The sequence below is a fragment of the Halichoerus grypus genome, chromosome 7 (genome assembly GCF_964656455.1).
Source record: "Halichoerus grypus chromosome 7, mHalGry1.hap1.1, whole genome shotgun sequence".
Lineage (NCBI taxonomy): Eukaryota > Metazoa > Chordata > Mammalia > Carnivora > Phocidae > Halichoerus > Halichoerus grypus.
Window position 1 is genome coordinate 97,540,023 of NC_135718.1, and position 14,859 is coordinate 97,554,881.

Here is a 14,859-nt window from a genome sequence, read left to right on the forward strand (position 1 = left end):
AGCTCCTCACGATGTTCACAGCCAGGTGGGCACCAAAGGGCAGCCCTCAGCTGGGGGGCCTCTGCCCACTGCTTCTCCGGCTGGAGCGAGCTCCGCCAGGTCCTCCAGGTGCCAGACCTGGGCTGCACTTGACGCATCCTGCACGAAAGGGTGAGTGAGGAGTAGTGTCTCCCTCTTCTTTCCGTCGCAGTGGGCACGGGGCCTTGCAGTGTCGCACGTGTCTCCAAAGAGTTGTCACAAACCTCCGTAGGGACTCCGCTAAGGCTCATCGTAGGCTGGAAGAGAGAGTGACCCCCACTATGCAGAACTGGGAGGTAAACAAGCTCCGTGCATCAGAGGATCAGGAAGCGATGCACAGTCACCCAACCCAAGAAGACAGGCATCATCAGCGCCAGAGTAAAGGTGGGCCCTTGGCTACCCCTGATCTGTCCTACCAAGCTGGAGAGAGATGGAAGGGAGGATTGCCACCAAAACCGCACTGGAGAACATGGGTCACTTTTAGAATCATAAAAAAAAAAAAAAAAAAGTAGCATTTCAAACCATCATTGTTATAAAAGAATACATTCATTCGTTTGGTTTGATGCTTAGAGTGCAGTGTGCGCACTGCCACCGGAAATCCCAAGAGTGTGGGCACAGTCACTCTCAACGAATCATCTTGCTGCCTCCAGAAAGTCACAGGCGAACAAAACCCTTTGGGTGGCGTCGAAAGATACCCGACCTAACTGGACCCAACCAACAGTTGCATCCGAGATCCTATTACCCTGAGTGGGCGGGCCAGGAAAAGATTTTCCCACACTACCCTCCTTTTCCTGCACCTTTGGAATGGGATCTCAGTGGGGTTGGGTCCTGCCTGGGCCTGCTAGGTTCCATTTCTGGTATCAAGGACTTTTCAGGCCCCTCCTTCGTCACGTAGCTGTGAATGATCACATGCATACACACACACAAATGCACACATATGTCCACACATTTTGCTCTTGATCCAGGTGATTTCCAAGGCTGCTGGTCAACCCAGGTACTGGTTTCCTGATTAATAGTTGCTCACTCCAGGCTTCACCTTGTAAACCTGAAGAATTTTCCCTGGTTCTTCTCTGTTGCTCCGAGAAAGCAGAGAGCCTCTGAGCAGCCTGGAATCCCACCTTTCCAACATCATTTCCAGACAGGATTCATGGAGGACATCTGTGTCCTCCGGGAGGTCTAAATTCTCACTCGGCAGGTACCTCTAATTAATTTCAGCATTCCCTTTCTTGTGAAATCTGTCTTTTATTCCATGTGTCTTCCTCTCAGTCTCACTCTTCTTTCAAACCAAGTTAGGAGAGGGACTCCGCTATTTATGGTTGACCTTATCCTGTGTTTTATAAGGTATGCTAGAGGATTTTCTCTCCACCCCTGCCACGGGGTTTTAAAATTAATTTTGAAAGAGAATGCAATTTCTGAGGCTGTCCTTCCTTGAAGGACATTTTTATTCTCTCGGCAGAATGTGTACTGAGGATTTGTCTATAGAAAAAATTGTTTCTGGACATTTGTTTTGTCTTATTCCTGGTGTTTTTTGGGGTATGGGTGACCTGGTGACACAACAAACAGGAAGGGAGTGTCCTCAGTCTCTGTCTGAGCTTAGTTTGCAACATAATCAGGGTTAGCAGTGCGTATCTCTACGAGAAGCATCATTCTGCCTCGGGCCAAACCTACTCACCTTTATGGTTACTCTTAGTCAGTGTCTAGCTTTTTGCTCTCAGCTACCAGACCTGGTTCCCCAGTGATTAAAAAGAATACACAGGGCTTGTTCTACACACACACACACACACACACACACACAACAGAGACTCTGGGAGAAATGTGCCTTCCAGAAGTGTTCCTTTTATTGCTGCCCAAACCTGAGCCTCTTCCTTGAGAAGAGAAGGGCGAAAGGAGGGAGGGTGTACAGTGATGTGTGAGTTGGGGCCTGTGTCTCCTCCACCTGCAGAGGGAGTGGGGGAGGGAAGTGGTCCGAGCAGGTGGACCGCGGCTGCCATAGGGGAAGCTCTTCTCTTTCTCCCTGTTCCATAGCCCTGGCTGACAGCCCGGCACACGCAGGTGGGAACTGGAAATGGACAGTACTGCTATTTCCACGTTTCTGTTGGGGACCTTTTCATACTCAAAACCAAAATATAGGGGTGCCTGGGTGGCTCAGTCATTAAGCGTCTGCCTTCGGCTCAGGTCATGATCCCAGGGTCCTGGGATTGAGTTCCGCCTTGGATTACTTGCTCAGCGGGGAGCCTGCTTCTCCCTCTCCTTCTGCTTCCCCTGCTTGTGCGCGCTCTCTCTGTCAAATAAATAAAATAAAATCTTTTTAAAAAACGTATACAAAAAAAAATATAGCACGCAGACTCTCTGGGTTCATTCTAAAGAAGTGGCAGGACCATTTGCTGGTGGAAACCCTCCCAGGGTTAACTGTGGACCATGTCGATATTGGTTTAAGGTGAACACAGTAGCAATGGGTGGCTATGTTTCCTTTGCTCCTCTCTCTCTCTCTCTCTCTCTCTCTCTTGCTTTGTTTCTACTTAGTTTCACATTTGTCAGGACTGGTGAGGGCAGCCAGTCATTCCCAATTACAACCAACCATGAAGCCCACAAAACTCCGAGTCCCTGACCACTGGTTCTACCCAACGGCAGACAGCCATTCCAGGATGGGGATTCATCAGTCATCAGTCAGAGTGACCCAAAGGCTACGGCTGCAAATATCCGTGAGTATCTGACTGTATTTTTAAAAGACAGTGAACCTAAAAAAAAAAGTAAAGAAAAGAAAATAACACTTCAACTGGCTGAAATTCAACTAACTAGAACACTTACTTAATTGGGATTACAAAGAAAGAAGCAAAATGATAACAAAAAAGATAAAAATAATAGCTATTTGTTGTGTCACTTCTATGTGCCAGGAAGTTATTTTATATAATAATTTTATATAATATATAATATTTTATATAATATATAAAATTTATACAATATTCCCCCCTGAGGGAAACCCTAAGGGTCACAGAGTTTTAAGTCACTTAGACAAGATCTTACCACTATTTGCAAGTAGCAGAGGCAAAATTCAACCCCAGGTTCTATGCTCTAAACAGCTATGCTGTATTTATCTTGTTTTGGGTTTTTTGTTTTTGGGTTTTTTTGTTTGTTTGTTTTTGTATTTGAGCCCTAAATCATGCAGTGGGTAAGGATTTTACCTACATGGGATGTTCATCAAATATTCTCAGACCTCCACCCTTTGGACACAGATTTCCTGATCCTCACCTGGTTGCACAAGGGCCTGTGACCCTTTCGGGCCGATGAGTTGTGACTGGAAGTACTAGATGTGGTGTATGTCACCACCAGACTGGGACCTCCCAGAGCTCTGTGCCCGGCGAATGGCCCAGTTCCAGCTCCATCAGCATAGATCCTGAAGTGAGAACAATGTTGAGCCAAGCTCTCGCTGATCCAAGGTAGATGAGTTGTGCACCTGGAATTTGGGGGTTATTTGATATTGCAGCATAGTCTAGCCGCCCCTGACTGAAACAGCCTAGAAAGTACAGAAATGTACTTTTGTTTCCTCTTAACTGAACTTTATGATCAAGCCCTCACTTTTACCAATGTAGAACATCTAGTCTTACCCACTCTGCTCACTTTCAATGTGATGATCAGCCATTTTGTGAGGGAAGAATACTTGGTAAACTCAAGGTTCTGCTCCCCTCCTTGTCCAGTGGGGAATGGGGAGAGCACGTCTAAGTTTTGGGTAATGGAGGGAATAAGAAGAGTAGGTAAGTGCCCCCACTGAGGCGAGGCACAGGGGGACACCTTTCCCCACAGCTGCCTTCCATTCTGCAGGCCATCACGGCCCTGTGACTTTCCTCTCAACCTTCGCAGTAGATGGCCGGCGCTGATTCACCACTCCGGCCCCTCCTCATCCCAACCCGAGGCCTCTGGTATCTATTAACCCTCTCACAACATTTCTCCTCCCCCCATGGACCTCAGGGTCTTTAAGATGCTGTGAGGTGGTGACCACCGCTCTGGCACATTCCACATCGCGGGTGCTGGTGGGAGATGTCTTTCTCTAAGAGCCTCACCCCCTCCCGAGGCTACCCCTTGGGGAGCAAGGCACGAGTGCTTACTCATCTCAGGCCCCAACCTATCAGAGGTGTCTGTCAATTTTGGCCAACACCCAGTTGCTGGGATGAAGCCCAAGGAGAGGGGTGCAGAGATGGTGGTCAGGACTCCAAACGTTCCCACAGGGAAGCACCACAGTGGTGTCTTCTCTTGTTCTCCTTAACCAGTTCTCTCTCACCTCCTGCTTTGGAATGGAAAACTGTCTCTTCCATCCTGCTCCTCAAAGTGCTGGTTTGCAACAGAAGGATGCTCTGCTAGCATGTGAATCAACACACTGTTCCCTTCATCAAGGAAGTCTGGCTACCAAAAAAAAAAGTGCCAACTGAACTAAATAGTGTTCATAGTGATAAAGTTGATTTACATTCTGTTTTGAGCTCTTTATCTGAGTAATAAACAATTCTCAGGAGGCAGCCTATTCTGTCATGCACTCCTACCTATTCTGTGGTTTGTGGATAAATATTCTGCCCAGCTTCCTTCCCGTTCGGCTTCTGATGTTCAAAGCCAGCTTTTGGAATTTAAAAAAAACCTTTCCACTCTCTGGTACCTTGCCTTTCAAGACTATTGTTTCAGCTGTGACTTTAAAACAACCTCATTCAACAATCCAATTGACTTCTTTGTTCCATTCCGTATCTGCCGTCATCCTGAGAACAGTTTTTAAAAAATCGTTGCCAAGAGACTGGTGAAGAAAAGCTAATATTGATACCTTTGTGCTGTTTTGCTTTTTAATTGTATTTCCTGTTTCCCTGGTTAGAACACTGCATAATTCTTAAGGTAGAGACTTATTCTGTAAATGAGAATTAATTCTCTAAGTATCCAGATTAATCAAAGTTCGCCTCGCTTTTTGTGTAGATGATTTTTTTTATTACCAGTCATTTTGAATCTGTTCCCTTCTAACAATACACATACTAAGAAAGTTGCCTGATGAATGTGATGTTTATTAAGAATTTGTGATAACATGAATAAATCCTTCTTATAACTTGAACTGAAAAATGTGTATTATAATACGGGGTTGGACTGTGAGGATAACTTTAAAAACAACCAAAAAAGGCTAGGGGAAAAAAAAAAAACAATAGAAATACATTTATTGATATTTTTAATTTATTTACTGCTCTTTAATAGAAAAAATAATTTTAATTTTTTAAAAAAGTGACTGAATTTCCCAACTGACTTGTAACTTGAGCAAAACATTATTCTTGGTTACATTTTGCCTTATATTGTTCTTTCGAGAGTTTATCTCCCCAGCTCCTTTTCTGAGAATCTTTTCTGCAATATTTTAATAACCTCAGAAGGTAATCAAACCCTTCAATTGTGGTACATTAGTACCATCACAGACCCATCTAAGACCCTTCCCCTCATCCCTGCCCATCATTCCAACCCAGCCCCACGTACCCCTTTTCGCCCCAGGTGTAGGAAGATGTGTACCCCCACTCTGTGCATATGCATTCGATCACTTTGCTCATCCAGTGCAGTGTTTTGAAGATGTATCCCATCACCAAACACTTCGTTTCCTATCTCGGGCAGTTAATGTGTTGTCCTTTGTGACCGGCTTCTCTCACTTAGCATAGTGTTTTCGAGGGTCATTCACCATGAAACATGTATTGTATTCCTTTTACTGGTCAAACAATATTCCACTGCATGGATATCCAGTATTTTGTGTATCCCATTTGGCCTCTACACGTAAAAGCACGTCACTTCCAGTGCCTAAACTACAGTCAGTTTGGAAATTGTTGTAATACATACTTTCTGTCAAGTAATTAGAATAAATGCTGTCTATTTTTTAAACAGTTTAGGCATTTCAGCAAGAGGAAGGGGGAAAAAGAAAATTCTTGGGGGGAAAATAAGAAATTTCTGTGTTTTCTATTCTTTCAGGTAAGTGGAATTTTATGCAAACCAGAAATGCTTTCCCACGCTTTCCCGGTGGCTACACATCGTTCTATATTTTCCTAAGCGCTGAAAACTGAGCACGCGGTGCTAGGCAGCTGGGTGCTGAGTCCCCAGCAAGCTCCGAATAAAGGCTGATGAAGGACTGAGAGCTGGCTCCCGGCTCTTTCCTGCTCCGTCTCTCCCTCCCTCCTTCTCCCAACTGCCCACCCCCCCCCCCTTTTCCTGGTTCCCCGGCGGTTGAGGAGGCAGCAGTGGGGAGGTCTGCAAGAGAGCTCCGTAGTTAAGCTTAATTACAAGTACGTTTCTCTGGGGCTGCTGAGGCAAGGCCGCCGACAAGATCAGTGAAAGTGCTCGGGGGGCCTTGGAAGGCAGCTCCTCTACAAATCTGGGATTGGCTTTTATTGTTGCTGCCTTTAATAAAACAGATGTTCTCAAAACATTCCTCCAACCGCTGACAGGACTTGGGAAAACTGCTGTCCCTTTATTGGTTGCTGGAACCAAATAAAAATCAAATTAAAGTTTAATTCACCTCATAATTTTCTTCGTGGCAGTTCTGCTTGGCCAGCCGTGAGGCAGGGCCCACTTCCTCCTCCTCCGCGGCGAGCACCACCTTCAGCCTGAAGCCCCCCGGGGTCAGCTGCTCCTCTTCCCTCCACGGGAGGCCCCCTGCGGGTGGTACTGGCAACTGGAAGAAGGGCCACAGCTTGGGCCAGGATGAAAGAAGGTTGGAAGCTGCTGGATGATACCAGAGTGGCCGTCCCTCCTCTTCGCCCTGGGGCCTCCGTGGTAACCGGCATTCCAGCTGTGTGACCTGGGCCAGGCTTATCCCCCAGGCTCGCGAGGGGAGCTGGGCGCAGACGCTGAGGCCTACGCCCACATGCGCATGCTCCCTCCTGCAGTCCTTAGATCCTGGGCACCGCCTGGGATCCCGGGGGCTCAGTGCAGAGTTCGCATCTCTGCTCAGGAAGTGTTTTATTCAACTAATCCATGAATGAGTGAAAGAAGAAAGGAAGTCATTTTCCAGCTTTCCTTTTTAAATCATCTCCGTTCTTCCCTCTTCTTCCTTCATCCCTTCCCTTTTTTCCTGTGACCTGTGAATAACCTAGGACTTCCAGGCACCATTCCAACTCTGGCAGATGCTTCCGCACATGCCGGGAGTGAACCCCTTACCACGGACCGCTAACTCAAGAGTCGGGCTTTGTATCAAGTGCTCTGCAAACGCCAACTCCGCGTACATCAGACAAGACACAAAGCCGAGGCGGGGATCACGATGGAGGCAGGCGCTGAGCGGACGCTGGCACCAAGCACAGTCTTCGAGGTCAAGAAGTGCTCAAGAAAATCTACGACAGCTGGCGTGAGAGCTTCAGCGCTGAAGCCCAGGCGGGGCTACAAATCTCCCTCAGAAGTGAGGCCTGCTCAGCCCCTCAGCCGGTCACGTACCATTTCTGGGCCTGCACGGCGCACTGGAGCCCCAGGGGATGAGAGAGACCAGAAGGCTGACACACGGGGGCCTGCAGGCTAGCGGGGGGCGGGGGGGGGCATATGGAAAGGCCTTGTCACCCTAAAATGTGAGGAGGGTTCAGCGGAGACACAAAGTGCAGCCCACCCTGAGGGGATGCTGGTGGGATTCTCAGCGGGAGTGACCCGGGATGGGGGTGGGTTTGGTGGAGTGAAGATGAGACCAGGAGGGGCCGGGGTAGGAGGATGGAGAAGAGGAAACAAATGAAACGGGTGTTTCTCAGCAGCGCTGATCTTTACACATGCGAATGGGAGTTTCTCTTGAACTAATCCTGGTGTATCTTCTGGCATAAGTTTAAAGAGAAGAGGATTTGGAAGTTATACCACTGTTTTGTTTTTTTTTTTAAGATTTTATTTATTTATTTGACAGAAACACAGCGAGAGAGGGAACACAAGCAGGGGGAGTGGGAGAGGGAGAAGCAGGCTTCCCGCTGAGCAGGGAGCCCGATGCGGGGCTCGATCCCAGGATGCTGGGATCATGACCTGAGCCGAAGGCAGATGCTTAACGACTGAGCCACCAGGCGCCCCTGTTATGCCATTGTTAAGAGATATTTTTCTTTCTCTTACAGAATGTAATGCATTTTCTGAAACTGTATACAAGCGAGACAAGTTATGTTTCCTCAATCACAGAAGTAGCTGAGCAGTTGAGCATTCTGATTTCAATTCCTGGGCCAGGAAATCTGTCACGGCAGACCCTGGTGAGTTTTCAGTTCGGCTGCTGACAGAGAAATGTGTTCTCTGCAGTCCCTTCCTCTCCAAGCCCTGCCCTGCTTCCCAGACTCCTCGGGGCCGCCAGGAGACCTTGTTGACAGTTGACAGAAGGCAGCCGCGTGTTTGAAGAGCTGAAGATGGTTCTGCAGGTGGCCCAGAGCCAGGGAAGGGCTTTTTCCGCAGCATGTTGTGGGCACATGGTGGCTACATGTGGACGGAGTGTCACTCGGTGAGACGGATTTTTCTCTTTCTGTTCTTCTCCCCCACCTTTTAAAAATTTCAGCATTTCCTGGACAAGATTGGGCTTACTCCCAGGTAGTGCTAGATGCGGCTGATGTTAAGTGAAGAAGGAGAAAATCAGGGAAGGGAAGGGAAGAGAAGTTGTGGGAAAGATTGGAAAAAGGGGAGGGGGAAGAGGGTGAGGAAACTGGAGAAGCAAAGAATTTAAAAAAAAAGGGTAGACGACAGTAGTACTGACTCTCTAGCATTGTTGTAGGGACTACCTCAGGGCCTTTGCACTTGTTGCCTCTCCCAGGAACTCCCTTTCCTCAATGTTGTCACTTCCTCAACTCACTTCAAATGGCACCTCACAGGGAGGCTGTCTTGATATCCCTGTAATCCACTCCTTGTCATCACTCTCTAATCGCTTAACGGGGTCTGTTTTTCTTCATAACAATTACCATCACCTGCCATATTATATGTTTTTTGGTTTGTTTTTCTTCCCTCAAAGGAATGTAAACTTCACCAGTGCAGGAGTTTTTCCTTTTTTTTTTTTCTTGTAATTACTATAAATTTTTATTTCAGCTTTAAAAAACAAGGAGGCCTAAGCATTTCCAAAACTAACTACTACAGAAATAAGAGCAATATCCTACGAGAAGCAACACTTGTACAGGATTATTTCACTTAACTAATACAAACATCTGAAACACTTTGTGCTATTTCTTTTTTAATTTGTCAGTGATTAACTCAGCACTGTCTAGGACATATGTATATCTTGGAAATTACTGAAGTATATTGTCTGCCATTTTCTTTTTTCTCTTTTTTTAAAACTGAAGTGTAATTGGCATATAACATTGTATTAATTTCCGTGGTACAACATAATGATTTGTTATTTGTATACATTGCAAAATGATCCCCACAAGTCTAGTTAATATCCATCATCATATATTGTTACAAAAAAATTTTTTTCCTTGAGATGAAAACTTTTAAGATCTACTCTATTGGCAACTTTCAAATATGCAATATAGTATTATTAACTATAGTCATCATGTACATTACATTCCTATAACTTACTTATTTTATAAATAAATTTGTACCTTTTGACCTCTTCATCCATTCCATGCCCCCCACCCCCGCCCCAGCCTCTGGCAACCACCAATCTGTTCTATCTGTGAGTTCAGGTTTTTTGTTTGTTTTTAGATTCCACATATAAGTGAGATCATAGGTATTTGTCTTTCTTTGTCTGATTTATTTCACTTAGCGTAGTACTCTCAAGGTCCAGCCGTGTTGTCACATACACCGGGATTTCATTCTTTCTATGGCTGAATAATATTCCATTATATATAAAATAATATATAATATATAAAAATTATATATATTATATATATATTTATCACAACTTCTTTATCTATTCAACCATCCACTGATACTTTGGTTGTTTCCATATCTTGGCTATTGTAAATAACGCTGCAATAAACATGGGGGTGCAGATATCTTCTCAAGTTAGTGTTCTTGTTTTCTTTGGTTAAATACCCAAAAGGGGAAATGCTGGATCATATGGTAGTTCTATTTTTAACTTTTTTTTTAAGATCCTATTTGAGAGAGAGAAAGAGAGCGAGCACACACACGCACAAGTTGGGGGGGGCAGAGGGAGAGGGAGAAGCAGACTCCCCACTGAGCAGGAAGCCCAACAGAGGGGCTCGAACACAGGACCCTGGGATCATGACCTTAGCCGAAGGCAGACGCTTAACTGACCGAGCCACCCACGTGCCCTATTTTTTTAACTTTTTGAGGAACCTCTGTACTGTTTTCCACAGTGGCTGCACCAGTTTGCATTCCTACCAACAGTGCACAAGTGTTCCCTTTTCTGCACATCCTCACCAACACTTGCTATTTCTTGTCTTTTTGATAATAGCCATTCTAATAGATGTGAAGGGATATCTCACTGTGGTTTTGATTTGCATTTCTCTGATGATGAGTGATATTGAGCACCTTTTCACGTACCCCTCAGGCTAGCTGTAGGTCTTCTTTGGAAAAATGCCCATTTAGATCTTCTGCCCATTTTTAAGTCAGATTGTTTGGGTTTTTGCTATTGAATGGTATGTGTTCTTTATGTTTTTGGGGTATTAACCCACTAATGGATATTTGATATGTAAATATCTTCTCAGTAGGTTGCTTTGTAGTTTTGTTGATGATTTCCTTTACTGTGCAGAAGCTTTTTAGTTTGATGTAGTCCCACTTGTTTATTTTTGCTTTTGTTGCCTTTATTTTTGGTGTCAGATTCAAAAATTGCAAACTGATGTCAAGGAACTTACTGCCTCTTTTCATCTAGGAGTTTTATGGTTTTGGGTCTTGCATTCAAGTCTTCGATCCATTTTGAGTTAATTTTTGTGTACAGTGTAATATAGTGGCCCAGTTTCATTCGTTTGCATGTGGCTGTCCACTTTTCCCAACGTCATTTATTGAAGAGACTGTCCACATAGGGAAGTTTTCGATTTCATTTCTTGCTGTATTCCAAGCATCTAGAATAGTGTCTTGCACATAGTTGGTGTTCAATAAGTATTTGTTCAATGGATAAATGAAAGGTCTAGGGACTCCTTAAGAAAATAAAACAAAGCCTTCCTCCTTCCCCACCCAATCTCACAGTGTCTCTGGGAAGAATGGGAATTTTGATGTAGAATCTTTATCTCCTAGAGAGAATTTGTTTTATTTGCTTATAGTTTGAACCTTATCCTCCTTTTCATAATTTTTTCCTAATAGCACCCCAAACCCCCAACAGAAAGAGAGAGAGAAAATTCATGGATGTGCATGGGCCATTAAAGGAATCCTTTCTTTCATGGCCATCCTTTGGGACAAACCTTATGTCTGCAAGGCAAGGACAATGATGATTCCTTACCACCCCCCAGAAGAGGACGGGGAGAACCCAGTGACAAAGGGAAGAGTGCGATGAGAGATAGAGCTCACATCACAGAGATCCTAGGGGATGTTATTTTTTCTCTTCTTTCTAAAGTCTCTGTAAAAAGCTCCAGATGTTTGTTTCTGAGTTGTGACCACTTGGAAGAATGTAAAATGTAAGCTAACGGGACTGCCACCCGATTTCACCTCTGGGCTGCTGGTGTGAGACGTCTGACTCGCGGCCTTGGGGAAGAGTGCAGCTAGAAAGGACTCTCTGTTGTGATGCTGTTGCCAGTGGAGTTTGGGGCTTTTGTGCCATAACTCTTAGCCATTCAGGCAGGAAAAGTTGAAGGGACTGATGAAAAGGAACAGCAGGTAGAAGTGGAGGGAGATGCAGGGCTGAAGAAAAGGGAGAAAAGAAACAGAGGTGACTTGTGCTATCTTTAATCCTGGCTAAGCTCCCCTGCTACCCTGTGTATAGGGACCAAGGGAAATCTTCGTTTTTGGTCAGTGTAGGCCAAAAATCTACACTTGCAGCAACTCTTAATCATTCGATGAAGTTTTCTACCCAGAGCATCTTAGTTGGTATAAAAAATTTGTTATGTTATAAAGAATCTGTGTGATTTTTTTTCCCCCTACGTTCCTAGCATGGAGCTTCTAACATCCTTGGGATTTCCTGAGTGATAGAAGTACCTGTGTTATTCATGAGCCCCATGGGTCACTGTGCTATCATTAAGTTAACGAGGTGACTCATTGTGGACCCCTAGATAGCTTCAGAATGGGAGTGGGTCACCAGGAAGACCAACCGTATGATTAGAGGGTCTTTAGTGGGGCCTTTGAGCTAGTTCTGATCCAGGGAGGGAAGGAAGACTGGTGATTGAGTTTAATCATGGGGCCAATGATTTAATCAAGTATGTCTCTGGACGCCAAAGCTGAATGGAGCTTCCTGGCTGGTGAACACTTTGATGTGCTGAGAGCATGAGAAGAGGACCCAGAGCCCTCCCAGACCTCACCCTATGTGTCTCTTCATTTGGCTGGTCCTGATCTGTATGTATTTTTTAGAATAATACCGTACTCGTAATATAGCTCTTTCCTGAGTTCTGTCCGTTGTTCTAGCAAATTATCAGACCTACAGTGGTCGTGAGAACCCCTAAATTTATAGACAATCAGCCAGAAGGGCAGGTGGCCTGGGGACCCCCTGAACTTGTGGCTGGTATATGAAGTGGGGGCGGTCTTGTGGGGACTGTGCCAGCTCTGGGAAGTTAGCGCCAGAATTGGATGGCAACAGGCCACTGGGTGTCAAAATACCCTACTTACTCAACTTAGCATAAATGTCAACTCCTTGGTGGAAACTTCCTTGACTATCCTGACATTAGGTGCTATGTCTCTGTCCTTCCATAGCAATCTATTGATGCCTCTATTATAGCACCTGCCGTATTTTGGCACAAACACAACTTTTCTGTTAAGAAGTCTGCTTCCCCTCCCACCTAGGCTCCTGGAGGACAGGGCTGTGTCCCTCTTCCTTCTGTCCCTGCACCTAGAATCATCCCTGGCACACACAGCAGGTACTCAGCAAATGTTAGAAGAGCAAATGGGTTGTTATATACAAAATAATAAATTTTTTGATGAAAATAAATTTTTGAGAGCCATCAGCCCAGAATAGAGAGCTAATGACAGAAAGAGTGAATTTCCTCTAACTTCATTTAAAAAAATTATCTATCCATCTATTATCTATCATCTATATTTAATTAACAAGTTTACACATACCAAGTAAATTTCTTATTTCTGACCATAAGCCCCACAGCAAAAACATATCCCTCCTCAAAAGGGGTTGTGGATCGTCCACCCATGGGTGCATGGGATAAAATGCAAAGTGGAGGTTCAAAGGTGTTTGTTTAATGAGACAGAAGCTCCTCAAGGGCGGGTGGGGTCTATTTCAAATACCCCAATGTGTATTTAGGCGCCAGACATAGGTAAGAAGGTACAGTGAAGAGTCCGAGGAAAATCACCGGTGCCCTGTCCACAGAACAGAGAATCATGGCTACCCTGGAGAAAATGCCAAATTTGTAGGGAAAACTGATGAACCTTCTGGTTAGTTTTTCATCTCCAGGGCTGCGATTCAGTGTGGTTGTTCACCCTTTCCCGTCCAGCCCCAGCTTCCAAGAATCCCTTTGCACGTTCCACCCCATCTTAGCCCAGGGCCTGGCCCCATTCTCAGTGCGGCCTCCCACCAGCCTCTCCTTAATCCCCCCTCCTCCTCCCCTCTTCCTTCTCTCCTTGGAGCAGCAGCTAGTTTTCTGTGCCATTAATTGGCTGCAAGCTGGAGGGTGTGACAAGAAGGGTTATATTCGGAAAGCCTTTTGAGCTTCAGCTTGGACTAGGATGGCTGGTCTCTAGAAAGGGCAAGGTCCCAGAGAGGGCACAGATTGGAAATTAAGGTGCAGAGCTTTTTGCAAACTGGGCTCCAGCTCCATGAAAGAGGGAGGAGGAGGGAGGCCAGGTTTGGGGATAACTAATGCAATTACCCTCTTGGAATTTAGCTTAGGAGATGGAAGACATAGGCCAGAGGTGACGAGCTTAAACATTCTTGTTTTTGTCTGTCTCCAATCCTCTGCTGGTTAAGGGGAGTGAGGAGGGAAGAAGAGGAGGAAAGAGACGAAACAGAAAGCAAGTGTGTGATGTGCAAGGAGTGTGGCTCAGGGGGTTAACACTGGCCCTCCGGCGAGAGGGGGTGCTGTGATCTCCCCAGAGGACTGGCAGCAGTGAAAATGCATGGCTTTGGGAAAAGGGCTAGGTGGCAGGGAAAGCAGGACGGACAGTCATGACAAGGGGCACATGCAATCTCTCTCCTCACCCCGCTTGGGCAGGCCTAGGAACTGGGAGAAGAAACCACAGAAACTGGATTCATTGGATGGGTGGGTGAATGGCTTCCTGATGCTGTCTCCGCCCCTCAGAGCAATACTGTCTGCCCTTTCCTTAAGGTTCCAGAACACTGGGAGCCCAGATCCGGGATGCCTGGGGCACCGCACAAGTCAGCTTGAGACCAACACTGTAGTAGTCCTCAGATGTTAGAGGCTTGCCCCCTATTTGGTATCTCTCAGTTCAGAAACCCACACACATACCATGCTCCACGCTACTCTCTGGGGAGATTATGTAAGCAATGAAGTCGAAGCTGGGAAAACTCATGCAACCTTGCAAATGAGTTTGAACTCTTCTCTCTGCTTCCTCCAGCTGGTTCCTTGCTTACGAGGATATAATTAGCAGTAAAGTCAATAATATCTGGACTTTTGCAAACTCACCCATAAACCGTCACGTGGCAGTGTTGAATGGTTATTAGCACTCCTTGAGTTCGGAAAGCACCTGTCCTTCATTTTCCCACCTCCGCAGCCCAGGAAGGATGGCTTTTGGCAGCCAGCTCCTGGGCCCGAGTTTGAAGGCAGAACCTCTGGGCACAAAACCACCTGTTCTCATCTGATCCCGTGAGCAGCCACGTGCAGGACCATGGGCTGGCTGACT

At 45.7% G+C, this 14,859-nt stretch overlaps 1 long non-coding RNA gene across 1 annotated transcript; it reads right to left on the reverse strand.

Annotated features, from left to right (window-relative positions):
• Nucleotides 1–1,834: 1,834 nt before the first annotated feature.
• On the reverse strand, nucleotides 1,835–6,827 carry LOC118525827 (uncharacterized). The gene is made up of 3 exons (XR_004912331.2): nucleotides 6,530–6,827; nucleotides 3,268–3,472; nucleotides 1,835–2,295 (listed from the first exon to the last, which is right to left on the reverse strand). It is a non-coding gene; the product is annotated as an uncharacterized LOC118525827 (long non-coding RNA).
• Between the last annotated feature and the right edge of the window lie 8,032 nt (nucleotides 6,828–14,859).